At 37.1% G+C, this 13,900-nt stretch overlaps 1 protein-coding gene across 4 annotated transcripts in view; it reads right to left on the reverse strand.

The window, feature by feature from the left end:
- The window catches only part of CDC42SE2 (CDC42 small effector 2), a 105,155-nt gene extending 100,469 nt beyond the window's left edge, over nucleotides 1-4,686 (reverse strand). For 3 of the 4 annotated variants that reach the window (XM_074281865.1, XM_074281864.1, XM_074281867.1), the window contains exon 1: nucleotides 4,545-4,685. The gene's annotated coding sequence lies outside the window, so the exon portion shown is untranslated. Of the gene's footprint in view, nucleotides 1-4,544 lie in introns of all 4 variants that reach the window. The other variant, XM_074281866.1, reaches the window with a different exon arrangement.
- Between the last annotated feature and the right edge of the window lie 9,214 nt (nucleotides 4,687-13,900).

Genomic DNA, 13,900 nt, shown 5'->3' on the forward strand with positions numbered 1-13,900 from the left:
TTAGGTAAAAAGCATACTCCATATAAAAACCTGAATTGTAAAAAAAAATGCTACTTTTTAGGAAGTAATGGAATATAAATTTAACCTTCTAGAGATGATGATTGAAGGGACAGTGATATAGAATTAATAAAATGTCATCAGGCTCCTAAAAATACCAGCTAATAAATGAAAATTTTACATAATTGTAGCATAATAAAATAGACAATATAGTCTTCTATTAAGGATCAGTCAATGCAATGACAAAAACCTCTTTATTTATTTTAAACCATTCTTATAGTGAGTACTTATAATATTGGCAACAAGGTCTAGATATGGATAGCAAATTATCTCTAATGACTCTTACATTTTCAGAACTATTCAAAATTAATTTGTCGTAGACAAATAAAAAGTTAGAATAATTTCTTTAAAAAGTATTCCATATTGGTTAAATAGAGCAAAGGAATCCACTGTTTCACTTGGAAGAATTTTTGTAGATAGAAAATGCTATTGTGTTTGCAAAATCAGAAATAAGGCTAAAATCAAGAGGCTCTTGATTAAACATATTATATCAATTTAAACATATTATATCAATTGGCTTCTCACTTCTTTCTCAAAGGAAAATTAAAAATACTAGTTATTCCTCTTCATCACAAAATGTGCAGAAATTTTTTTAATTTACACATGGAAATATTAAAGAGGTAACGGGATGAGATGCACCCAGCCTTAGAATCAGGAAAACCTGGGTTTATATACTACTTCTGACACAGTCAAGTTATTTAAACACTCAGATTCTCCGAGCAATCCTCTAAGATTTCAATTACAGAGAAGCTACCTATCTTTAAGAGTAAAAAAAAAAGTTGCCCCACCAATGTTCCCTATACAGATAAAATCACAGGTCAGGCCCCCCCAAAAAAAAGGGAGGCACCAAAATATGTCTGTCTGTCTGTCTGTCTGTCTGTCTGTCTCTCTCTCTCTCTCTCTCTATATATATATATATATCTATCTATATATAGATATAGATAGATATATATATATACTTAAAGAGCCCCCCCCATGTAATTTATTCATATATAAATCATTCAAGTATACTTTTAAGCGTAATTTACATCTATAATTTTAAGATCATTGGATTTAGATATAGAATCATCAAACTTGGAACTAGAAGAACCCACAGGGAAGGAGCATAAAGTTTGAGCTGAAAGAAATATATAGTTTATGTATGTTAAAACTTCTGATGCTTACCCAAGTGGGGAGAGTTTGTAAGTAGAGTTGATGAGAGTATTGTAATTTCATTTGATCCTCACTACAACCCCTTGTGATAGCTATTTTCCCCATTTTATAGATGAAGAAATTGAGATCTAAGGAAGTTAATGTTTAAATGAGCTAAGAAGTACTTAGAAGAGTAGTAGGCACATAATAGGTGCTACGGTTATTCTTTTCATCAATCCACTTACCCAAGTAGTACAGATAAGTAACTACTAAAGCCAGATCTTGAGCATATATGCTCTGATTCCAAATCCATTCTTCCTTAACTTTATATGACTTCTCTAAATTTATATATGCAGTCTATACCACACAGATTTTATCATATATGTAGAACACACAGAAAATTAGGAGAACTATATTCTAGTCCAAGAATAGACTCCTACCTCCTAATATGTAAATTTAGGCAAGTCATATAAAGTTCTCTGAGTCCCAGTTTTCTTTTCAGTAAAATCAGGGGATTGGAATAAAAACCTCAAAATGTGTTTCTTCTCACTTCTCTAGAGGCATCTAGGTATTGCAACACAGAATTGAAATCAGGTTAGGTTAAGAATACCTCAAGTTCCAATACTGCCTCAAGTCACTTACCTCTCAATCTCAGTTTCCTCACCTGTAAAATGGGATAATAGCATCTATCACCCAGCATTGTAGAGAAGATCCAATAAGATACATGTAAACTTTAAACTATGATATTATTCCTAACAAATCAAAATATAGAATCTTCCCTATTTAAGTAAAGCTTCAAGAGTTTTAATATATATGAATCAAATATAACAAAAGGAAAAAAAAGTGGTGCATAGTTTTGTCACATAACATTAACTTTAGATAAAAAGTATAATCTTAACTAAGGTAAGATTTTTACAAACTCACCTTAACTTTTGCTTCATAAAAAAGTATTTTATTTATACTACTACTGATGTTTGTAGTTATTTCCCACCTTTTTTTTGCTGAGGCAATTAGGGTTAAGTGACTTGCCCAGGGTCACACAGCTAGGAAGTCAAGTGTCTGAGATCACATTTGAACTCGGATTCTCCTAACTTCAGGGCTGGTGCTCTATCCACTGGGCCACCTAGCTGCCCTTTATTTCCCACTTTCAAAGATAATAAATAACTTTCTTTAATTCTCAAATGCATTGTTAGAGAGGGGCAAGTAATTAAGAAATACCAGACATAACTCTTGCACTTGACTTGCATCCACATATCAGTAATACTGCTTCCTTATAGTTCCTCACACATGACATTCCATCTCTTGACTCCATGCATTTTTTACTGGCTCTCCTCTATTCCTAGAACATTCTCCCTTCTCAACTTCTGCCTAAAGTCTCCCTGGCTTCCTTCAAGTCTTTACTCAAATCCCAACTTTTTCAAGAGGACTTCCCTAAGCTTTTTTTCAAAAAATACTGGTATTTTCTCTTGGAGATTAACTCCACTTTGTCCTGTATGTACCTAATTCTTACACAGTTTTTGCAGGTTGTCCGTCTTATTAGAATTTGAGCTTCTTGAGGACAAAGACTATTTTTTGCCTTTATATTCCCAAGACTCAACAGGATGCCCAACATATAAAATATTCTTGTTGATTTGCTTTAACTTGACCTAAAGCAAAGAATCATTTTTAAAATTTAGCAATTAAGGTTCTCCCTATTTGTCTACATCTAGGTTGTTTTCATTCATTCTGGTGCAACACCAAATAGTCATATATTCAGCACCAAATACCAAGTCTTTCCGGTCTGTGGTGGGAGAGGGAAAGCAAGCACGGTGTCTTGGAGGGTCTGAGGATAGAGTGGGAGTAATATACACAATTCATTTTAGTTCAGATAGGCTTAGGTTTTTGCCTCTTTGGCTTCCTTTATAAAAGGTTTGATGGTGAACATTTGAGTTTCACTTATAAATTCCATTTCACACTTAACACTTCCCCAAGGTAAATGCTTATTAAAGTAACAGCTAAAAATAAAACAGAATGTTTCATACATGTGAAGTCAGCACTCTTGGTTCTTTTCAGCTATCACTGTTACCTTATAGAAGTTACCACACCCAAGACCAGCCAAACATACCTAAGGCAGCATCCATTTGTCCTTGAGCTCAATAGGCACTTTTAATAGACAACCTGTTAGAGTTTATACTCCTTCACAGTGTGTACTTATTTCATTTCTAACTAATAAAAAAAAAAAAAAAGTTGCTAACAGTACAGTTGCTTTTACAAACATTTACTTCTAACTGCTCTAAAATGATGACTGTTTAGGATCACAATGCTTCATCCACTGCAATTTATAAGTAATTTTAAGAAAATATTTTCGTATACACTGCAGACAAGATAAAAAGGGATAAGAAGCGATTTATACTTCAGATGAGAAAAAAAAGCAACTATGAGAAATAACCCAGTTGTTCAAATATTCAATCCATCATGATTCTGGACATCTGGGGAAGGCTTCTCAGCTAACATTCAGTTCCCACAGAAGACACCATGTCTCCCACAAAAATAAAATCTGAAAGCAGATGCCCTTCTGCTAACTTCAGTTTGCAGGGCTCAAGAAATCCTCTTCAGTCTACCGGAACGAGAAATCTATTGGTCTCTGATCCCACATTTACATTGCTAGGGAAGCTGACTTTCAAACACCTGAAAAGTTAAGGGAATTTTTGCCTTAATTTTCATTCAATATCATGTCAGTTTGAATCATCTCTAGTTGCACAGAAGCGTTGATGCATTTTAAACTAATCATTTAAATTAACAGCTTTTCCTGGAGAAAGGAATCCACCACTAGACGAATAGAAAAATGTGCCAGAAATGAAAATGGAGCTCTCAGCCTCCATGTCCCTGCTCAGCAGCGCTAGTCTGGGTCGTCACGGGGAGAGGTGAAGACCACCGTGGCGGAGTGCGAACATCAGGCAGGAAGCACAGAGCCGCGATAACAAGGAGCCCAAGGTGGACTCGCTTTCGTGGTTGGGGGTGGCGTGTCTGTTTCTGTCTCACTGGGGGTGAGGGTGGAGCAGCAGGAAGAGGTAACTAGCGCAGCTCCCTTCCAGCCCCCTGTTGCTATGTCTCCTTGCAGCTGGGGATGTGCGGGAAGCCCAGGGACGAGGAGTTGCTGCAGCAGGAACCAGCGCTAGAGGCTAGGCTTTCTGGGAAGTGACCTCTCCCAACTAACTCGTCAAAAAGCGGGGGTGGGGGCGGAGAGGGGAGACCAAACGGAGAAACTGAGAGAAGTGGAGGTGGGAATGCGGGAGCAGAGGAGAGCAAGCCGCACGCCGCGGGCAGCAGCTCCGCTTCTCCCCTCTCCCGCCACCGCGCCTCCTTCGGGCACTTACCAGTTTTATAGCGGCTACTCTCCTTTGTCTGATCTCCTTCTTTCTTCCCCTTCTCCCCGGGTTAGCTGCTCTGGCTGCTGCTTCTCCTCTGCTGCTTCTCCTCTGCTCTCAGCACTGCCCCCTCGCTCCAAATTCCCCCCACCCCCTTCCTAGTCTCCTCCCTTCCGCAGTCCCCTCCCTAGGGCTCCGGTAGAGTACGGTGATAATAGATGATCTCTCCCCCAGAAGGAGGAACCCGGAATAATGCTAATGCTGCCGCCGCCGCCAATGCTATCGCTGCTGCGCGCGCTCCCCCCCCCACGGTACCCCAACCCCCGCCAGGCGCCTTCTCCACCCTCCTCCGCGCCCCTTCACGCCGGACTCCGGGCTCCCCGGGCCGAGCTGCCGGCTCCCTTTCGGCTTCCTCAGAGGCCTTACGGAGTGTAGTGCTGCTGCAATGTACCTCTCTCGCTTCTCCTCTCTTCCAACAGGGAGGAAGGTTTACTAAAATGCTGAAAGGGAGGAAAGATCGCAAACGGGAAAAGGGAAATTCGTAAAAGGGGGAGGGGAATGGGACTTCAACGAAGCAAGTAGGAAAGGAGGTGAATATGGCGACTCGCTGAGGCTGTGGTGGTATCGGCTTAGAGGGAAGGAGTGAAGAGCCCCCGACTGTGCTCATTTCTGAACCTGCAGGGACTACTCGAAACAGGCTCCAGCCCTGGCCTGCGGGCGCACTGGCCCGGGAGATCCTGGGAGGGCCACAGGCGACGAGGGCTCCTGCTAGCCTGGGCTGCCGCCCGTCAACCGGGAGAACGACTCCGGGCGGCCTCCGCTGGTGCTCTAGCCGCACTTTCAAACAGCCGCCACACTCCTGACCACTCCTGGGAGAGGAAACCTAAAAGGCCGGCCGGGCGTCAGTGCACCCCCTGGCGCTCAGTCACAGAGCTGGAAGTAGGGCTGCGGGGTGGAGTGGGGGATTTCCACAACTGCTGGTTAGAGCAAGTCCGAGTTCAGACTTGGGCGCCTGCAGAGCAAGCTGGCCCCCTCCTTTTCTAAAGGTTACATTTTAAGATTTCCTTTAAACGTAATCCTTTGCACAGCTAGCTTGGGTTAGTCGGGCCTGGGTACCTGACTTCATAGCTAGCGCTTCCTTTCATTGTACATGTTTCAGCCCTCTCGTTTCACTGATCAACATTAAAAAAAGCATGTTAGTGACTACCATGTTCCAGGCTCTATGCAAGTTCCAAGGGATTAAGAAACAAAAATGAAACTAAAAAGTTTACGTTCAATGGAGGGCATGCATACATGCAGTAGTAGTCTCCTGGAACAACAAAGAGGTCCCAGGCCGTGTATTATTCAGACTCAAAACACAGATTAAGAACTTGAAAACACAGATTAAGAACTTGAAAAGCTAAGACCAAGAAGGTAGTGATCAACTTCTTGGATTAAGTAGTTTTGCATCCTTTGAAAACTTGTGAATCTACAGCGTGAGCTGTCCCTGACATCTTTGAATTACACAACAATTAAAATCTAGAGAAAACAGCAATAGGACTCAAGAGGGACAAAAAAAGAACAAAGCACAGCCCAGACTTTCCCTCCAGAAGTGCACAGAGCCTAGCTCTAATACAAAATGGAAAAACAAGAGCTAAGGCTGGAAGAATGAGCAAATAAAAGAGTCTTGTATTTGAAGATCAAATTTTCTGTTCAGTTAAATAATAAAAAGGGATAAGAAGCGATTTATACTTCAGATGAGAAAAAAAAGCAACTATGAGAAATAACCCAGTTGTTCAAATATTCAATCCATCATGATTCTGGACATCTGGGGAAGGCTTCTCAGCTAACTATTTTAATGACCTAGAAAAAATAACAAAATTCATATGGAAGAACAAAAGGTCAAGAATTTCAAAGGAAGTAATGAAAAAAAAAAAATCAAATGAAGGTGTCCTAGCTGTACCTGATCTAGAACTATATTATAAAGCAGTAGTCACCAAAACCATTTGGTATTGGCTAAGAAATAGACTAGTTGATCGGTGAAATAGGTTAGGTTCATAGGGCAAGATAGTGAATAAAAATAGCAATCTGTGTTTGACAAACCCAAAGATCCCAACTTTGGGGATAAGAATTCATTATTTGACAACAACTGCTGGGAAAACTGGAACTTGGTATGGCAGAAACTAGGCATGGACCCACACTTAACACCACATACTAAGATAAGATCAAAATGGGTCCAAGATTTAGGCATAAAGAACGACATCATAAATAAATTAGAGGAACATAGGATAGTTTACCTCTCAGACTTGTGGAGGAAGAAGGAATTTGTAACCAAAGGAGAACTAGAGACCATTATTGATCACAAAATAGAACATTTTGATTATATCAAATTAAAAAGCTTTTGTACAAACAAAACTAATGCAAACAAGATTAGAAGGGAAGTAACAAATTGGGAAAACATTTTTATAGTTAAAGGTTCTGATAAAGGCCTCATCTCCAAAATATACAGAGAATTGATTCTAATTTATAAGAAATCAAGACCAATTGATAAATGGTCAAAGGATATGAACAAACAATTTTCAGATGATGAAATTGAAATTATTTCCACTCATATGAGTGTTCCAAATCACTGTTGATCAGAGAAATGCAAATTAAGACAACTCTGAGATCCCACTACACACCTGTCAGATTGGCTCAGATGACAAGAACAAATAATGATAAATGTTGGGGGGGGATGTGGGAAAACTGGGACACTGATGCATTGTTGGTGGAGTTGTGAAAGAATCCAACCATTCTGGAGAGCAATCTGGAATTATGCCCAAAAAGTTATCAAACTGTGCATACCCTTTGATCCATCAATCCTACTACTGGGCTTATATCCCAAGGAAATACTAAAGAAGGGAAAGGGACCTGTGTGTGCCAAAATGTTTGTGGCAGCCCTTTTTGTAGTGGCTAGAAACTGGAAAATGAATGGATGCCCATCAATTGGAGAATGGTTGGATAAACTATGGTATATGAATGTTATAGAATATTATTGTTCTGTAAGAAATGACCAACAGGATGAATACAGAGAGGCTTGGAGAGACTTATATCAATTGATGCTGAGTGAAATGAGCAGAACTAGGAGATCATTATACACTTCAACAATGATACTGTATGAGGATGTATTCTGATGGAAGTGAATATCTTCAACATAGAGAAGAGCTAATCCAATTTCAATTGATCAATGATAGACAGAATCAGCTACACCCAGAGAAGGAACACTGGGAAATGAGTGTAAACTGTTAGCATTTTTTAGTTTTCTCCCCAGGTTATTTTTACCTTCTGAATCCAATTCTTCCTTTGCAACAACAACAACAAAATTCAGTTCTGCATATATATATTGTACCTAGGATATACTATAACATATTTAATATATATGGGAATGCCTGCCATCTAGGGGAGGGGGTGGAGGGAAGGAGGGGAAAAATTCAGAACAGAAGGGAGTACAGGGGATAATATTGTAAAAAATTACCTATGCATATGTACTGTCAAAAAATGTTATAATTATAAAATTAATAAAATTAAAAAAAAAAAAAAAAAGAAAAACACAGCATGGCCTCAAGGTCAACTAGAATATCTAGAAGACATGAAATAAGAGTTTAAGAACAGAGTATAAAGTGATTTTATAAATAAAATGAATGTATTGGAAAAAACTGAATACTATGGAAGAAAAATTGGAAAGATAATTAGCAGTTTAACACCAAGAAGTACTCAAACAATCAATTCCCTACAACTTAGAATGGACCAAATAGAAGTTAATGACCCTGTTAGACAACAAGAAAAAGTAAAAGCAACAACAACAAAAAACCTCTCCTCCCAAAAAAACCCAAAACAACACAATAATTCAAAAGACTGGGGGGGGGAGGAGGAATGGAAGGAAAAAGTAAGATATGTCATGTAAAAAAAAAAAATGTACCTGGAAAACATCAAAAAGAGACAATTTAAAAACCATTATACTGGGGCAGCTCTCTGCTGCAGTGGATAGAGCACCAGCCTCGAAGTCAGGAAGATGTGAGTTCAAATCTGGCCTCAGACATTTAATACTTCCGAGCTCTGAGACCCTGGGCAAGTCACTTAACCCCAATTGTCTCAGCCAAAAATAAAACAAAACAAACAAACAAAAAAAAACATTATATTAACTGAAAGCCTAAACATAATATTTCAAAAAATAAGGAAAAGAAAGAAAGGTGACTATATCTCTTAAAATCAAAATGCAAAGTAAAAAAAAAAGAAAAAGAAAGAAATGATTGTTTGTGAAAACAAATCCCAAAATCTGAAATAGTTTTAGAAAGATATTTATTAGGTGATTTGGTAGAGATGAGGCAGAAAGGAGGTGTGGCTCCCTCTCATCCAGTTTCTGGAAGGTTTATATCATATAGGATTTTGATAAGGATATCAAATCACACAGACCTAACTGAATAGTCTTGCCAGGAGGGTAACTTGTAAGCAAAGTCAATTGAAATGGATATCAGCAAATAAAAACATTCAATTAAATTTGAATGAAGCCAAAATACACATTTGGATCAACCCACCCAAAATAAGTGGACCCAAAATAAGACCTGGAGGTGATAAACCAAAATATAAATATTTTGGTTGGATGCTGAACTAAGGGGACCCAAAATTCCTTATAGCTATTTCCAGCATTCCTGGAGAGTTTCTTAGGTCAGAATGATATTCTGATTTCAACTAATCTGTAGTCACTAATCTGTAGTCACATAAAGTTCATTTTATAAAGCATGTTTTCCAAATAATACATTAAAGCATTTCCCACAAAACCATTAGCTTCCTACTGAAAGAAAACCCATAAGTCTTGTAAATATTATATAGCCAAAATACAGAATTTCTGAGTCAAAGAAAAAAAATCTGCAAGCAACAAGGATGAAAGAATTCATATCCACAATCAAGTACACACACACACACAAGATTAAACTGTCACTTAAATGAAGAGGAGAGCTCGGAATAAGATAGTACAAAAGATGCAATCAAGAAAAACTTATTCAGCAAAATTAATTATAATCTCATATCTAGGGGAAAAAATGGATTTTTAATGAGATTGAAGACGTCTAGGCATTCCTAATATAAGGACCAGAACTGAATAGAAACTTTGAAATGCAAGCACAAGAGTTAAGAAAAACATTTTTTAAAATGTAAATATGAATAGATAATTAAAAGGACTAAAAAAGAATGAAATGTTTACATTATAATAGAGATGATGGAGAAAGTACCTTCGAGAAGCCTAATATCATTAGAGATTATAGATAGGATCTAATTTAAAAAAAAAAAAGAGGACCTGGGAATGATTTCTTTATCTTTTAATGATCTTTTTAAAAGAATGAAAAGGGAGGGGGAAAGAAATATACGGAGGGTAAAGGAGAGGGAAAGAAAGATAACAAAAATCATTTCACATAATTGGAGTATTCAAATAGAAATCTATCCAAATAAGGAAGAAGGAATGGGAAGAGGGTGGAATATGCTTGAAACTCGTGTAAACTGAAAGAGGGTAGAACATACAAACACATATAGCTGAAATTCACATGCTGAAATATTGTTCTCTGAACAGCAAAACAGGAAGGAAAGGAAAGAGAGCAAAGAATAAAAAGAGTAGATTTAAAAAGGGATTAGTCATAAGCAAAATCCTGAAGAATGGTATAAAAGGAAAGTAAAAAAGGAGAACTGTGATTGTACCCTGTGAGGAGAAAGGGGAACAAAAGCAAATCTTAATAAAAGTAGAGCACTGAGGCTGAGCATACTCCTGCCTGACCGTCCTTTTAGTCTTTATAAAGAGGAAACAGGAAATAAGAAAAGACAAAGAATAGTATGAAGGTAAACACATTGATCATAACTGTGAAAGTGACTGGGATGAACTCACTCTTAAAAGAGGATAACAGAAGAGATCAGAAAGTATATTTCAACCAGTTGTTTAAAAGAAACACACTTAAAATAAAGATACAGATTTAAAATTAGGGACTGGAGCAAAATATCTAATGTGTCAGCAAAAATAAAAGAGGCACAGGGTAGAAATTGTGATTTCAAATAAGACAATACTAAATATAGATATGATGAAAAGAGATAAATATGGAAAAACATTTCACTGAAAGTACTATAAACAATGAATTAATATCAATAATAAACAGATATTCACCAAATGGCCACTAATGCAATTACAATTATCAATCAGTATAAGTATATTTAAAATATATTCTTTAACCTTTTTTTTAACTTAATGGAAAATATTTGGAAGCTAATCACATATATAATCAGTCTAATATTTTTTCTCAAAATATAGTTTTTAATGCATTAAAATTAAAGCTTTTATATCTTAATCATATTTGCCTTTGAGGATATATTTTATCTTCTTATCATTCAGGAAAGATGTGATACTCTATAGATGGGTATAATCCATACATGAATATGTAACTAATTAAAGTAATAGTAAGAAGCAACAGCTAAGAGATGACAATTCTAAAAACCAACCCCCCTCCCCAGTTATCTAGATTAGGAAGTTGAAACAAGTAATGGTCAGAAAATCAGAATAATAAAAATAAAGATAATAAAGTTCTATATACTTTCACCTTAATATGGCAGTGATTATTGCAATAAGATTCATTTATAAAATCTTTGATGTTTTCTAGTCAGAGAAATGTGATAAGAAAAGAGGATAAGGAGCACGATTATAAAAATATCAAGTCAAGACTATTCAGACTGACATAGAAGAAAATTCTAGCTCTGTTTGATTTCAGGTAAAAATCATTCATACTGTTTTGGAGAATTGCCAGTCATACAATAGAGTTCCACATAACTCACAGGACTGAGGTAGAGACTATTTCCAACTGGGAAACTTCCTGTTCAGAAAAAAAAAAAAAAAAATCACAGTGGGGAAACAGCTAACAGGATCCTGCCATTACCTTTGCAGGCCATCTTCTCAAATATCCCACTTATTTCCATCCACCTATTTGAAAATACAATCTCTGAGCAGTTCTTTGTACTTCTCTTTTATAGTAGAGTTATGGTTCAATGATCAAACAATTATATCTAAACACAAAACTCCCAGAGCAAATCAAATTACCCTTCAAAAATGTGAAATTACAGTGTCACACAGCAAGATAAACTGCTTATACTTTAAAGCAGGATATAATTTTTTGTATTAGAATAATAATAAATGGCAATAAATAAAAACATTGTTCAGTCCTTATTAGGTATGTGCAAAGACTTTTAAAAAGCATTCATACATCATTTTACTTTTCTTTTTTAAACACATCTTGATATAAAAATCAATTAAAAATTTAAGAAAAGCATAGTGCAGTACAGGTAACAACTCAGCTGAATTCTCCCAACATTCTTCTCCAAACAACTTATTCTCTTCAAATCAAATTTTGGAGCAGCAGAGCCAACAAAGGGTCAGGGTGAGACATTTTTCCAGCCTAGGACAATTTAGGAGGTCAGGAGAAAAGAAAATGTAATACTGGGGTGGGAGCTGGCCTGAGCTCATGTAGCAGCCACACCAGTAGTGCCTTGAAGGCCACCATGATAGCAGTGGTGGCAGGAGCAGAAGGTTTAGGATCTCTCAACTTAGAGCCAATAAGGGGACTACTGGTCAACGGGTTAAAAGAGATTACAGGGGATCTTTACTGGCACTGGGTGCTCATGGTGCTGATTGGCAACTCCATTGCCCATAAGCAGTTCCGGGTCACAGTTTCAAAGTGAGAAAGAGCATTTTGTAATTGGTCACAAATGAGCAAGAAACCTAGTCACAGTTCCAAAGTTAAGAAAAACACTTTACTTGTGGCTGTAGATGTGCAGGAGTACAGACCAGAAGAGCAATGAATATACCTCTCCCCAGATCACACAATTCTGGAAGCACTGAAAACTTGTAGACTCTCAGACCTATCTCTGAAAAAGCTTGAAAATTACAACAGTGCCTTCCCATCCCCAGGTGAGGAGAGCCCAATTTTAACATAAAGTTCAAAGTCAACAAGACCTTAACTATAAAACTTGACTATATGGTAGCAGAAAAGATCAAGATATAAACTTAGAAGACAATGTGAAAACAGTTACAAACAAAGCTTCAAAGGAAAAATGCTATATGGATCCAAGCCCAACAGAAATTCCAGAAGTGCTAAAGAAAGCACTATATGGTAGAGAGAAAGTTAAGAAAAGAAATGACTGATACAAGAAAATATCTAAAGAAAGAATTAATGATTTGGCAGAAGAGGCACAAAATAATACTGAAGAAAATAATATCTTAAGAAACAGAATTGGCCCAATGGTAAAAATGTATAAAAATTCAGTGAAAAGCAGAATTGTTGTTGTTCAGTCACTTTCGGTTGTGTCTAAATCTTCACAAATCCTATTTGGGGTTTTCTTGGAAAAGATATTATAGTGGTTTGCCATTTCCTTCTCCAACTAATTTTACAGATGAGAAAACAAAGATAAAGAGAGTTAAGTGACTAGTCCACAGCCATACAAACTAATCAGTGTCTGAGGCCAGATTTGAACTCATGAAGATGACTTCCAGATTCTAAGCCCAATGCTCTATTCACTGGACCATCTAAGCAAGAAGAAGAAGAAGAAGAAGAAGAAGAAGAAGAAGAAGAAGAAGAAGAAGAAGAAGAAGAAGAAGAAGAAGAAGAAGAAGAAGAAGAAGAAGAAGAAGAAGAAGAAGAAGAAGAAGAAGAAGAAGAAGAAGAAGAAGAAGAAGAAGAAGAAGAAGAAGAAGAAGAAGAAGAAGGAGGAGGAGAAGGAGGAGAAGGAGGAGAAGGAGGAGAAGGAGGAGAAGGAGGAGAAGGAGGAGAAGGAGGAGAAGGAGGAGAAGGAGGAGAAGGAGGAGAAGGAGGAGAAGGAGGAGAAGGAGGAGAAGGAAGAAAAAAAAGAGATATAAAAGCTAAAGGAAGAAAATGATTCTTTAAAAATTAGAATTAGACAAGTGAAAGCTAATGATTTCATGAGATTCCAAGAAAAAAAAAAAGGCAAAATGAATTATCTCATAGGTAAAATTGAACTAAAAAATAGAATGAGGAAAGATAATTTAAGAGATAATTTGATCATGAAAGCCATGATCAAAAAAAGGGCCTATCATATTTCAAGAAATGATCATGAAAAACTCTCTCAAAATCTTACTTAGATCTAGAAGGTCAAATAGAAATCGAAAGAATCTACCAACCACCTCTTGAAGAGACCCCAAAAGAAAACCTCCCAGGAAAATTATGCCAAATTCAAGAGCTCAAAGATCAAGGAGAAAATATTGTAGTCAAAAAGGAAGAATTCCAGTATTATGGAACACAGTCAGATTCACACAAGATTTAGTAGCTTCTCTATTAAAGAACTGCAGACCTTGGAATATGATG

Source organism: Sminthopsis crassicaudata, chromosome 1, assembly GCF_048593235.1.
Source record: "Sminthopsis crassicaudata isolate SCR6 chromosome 1, ASM4859323v1, whole genome shotgun sequence".
Lineage (NCBI taxonomy): Eukaryota > Metazoa > Chordata > Mammalia > Dasyuromorphia > Dasyuridae > Sminthopsis > Sminthopsis crassicaudata.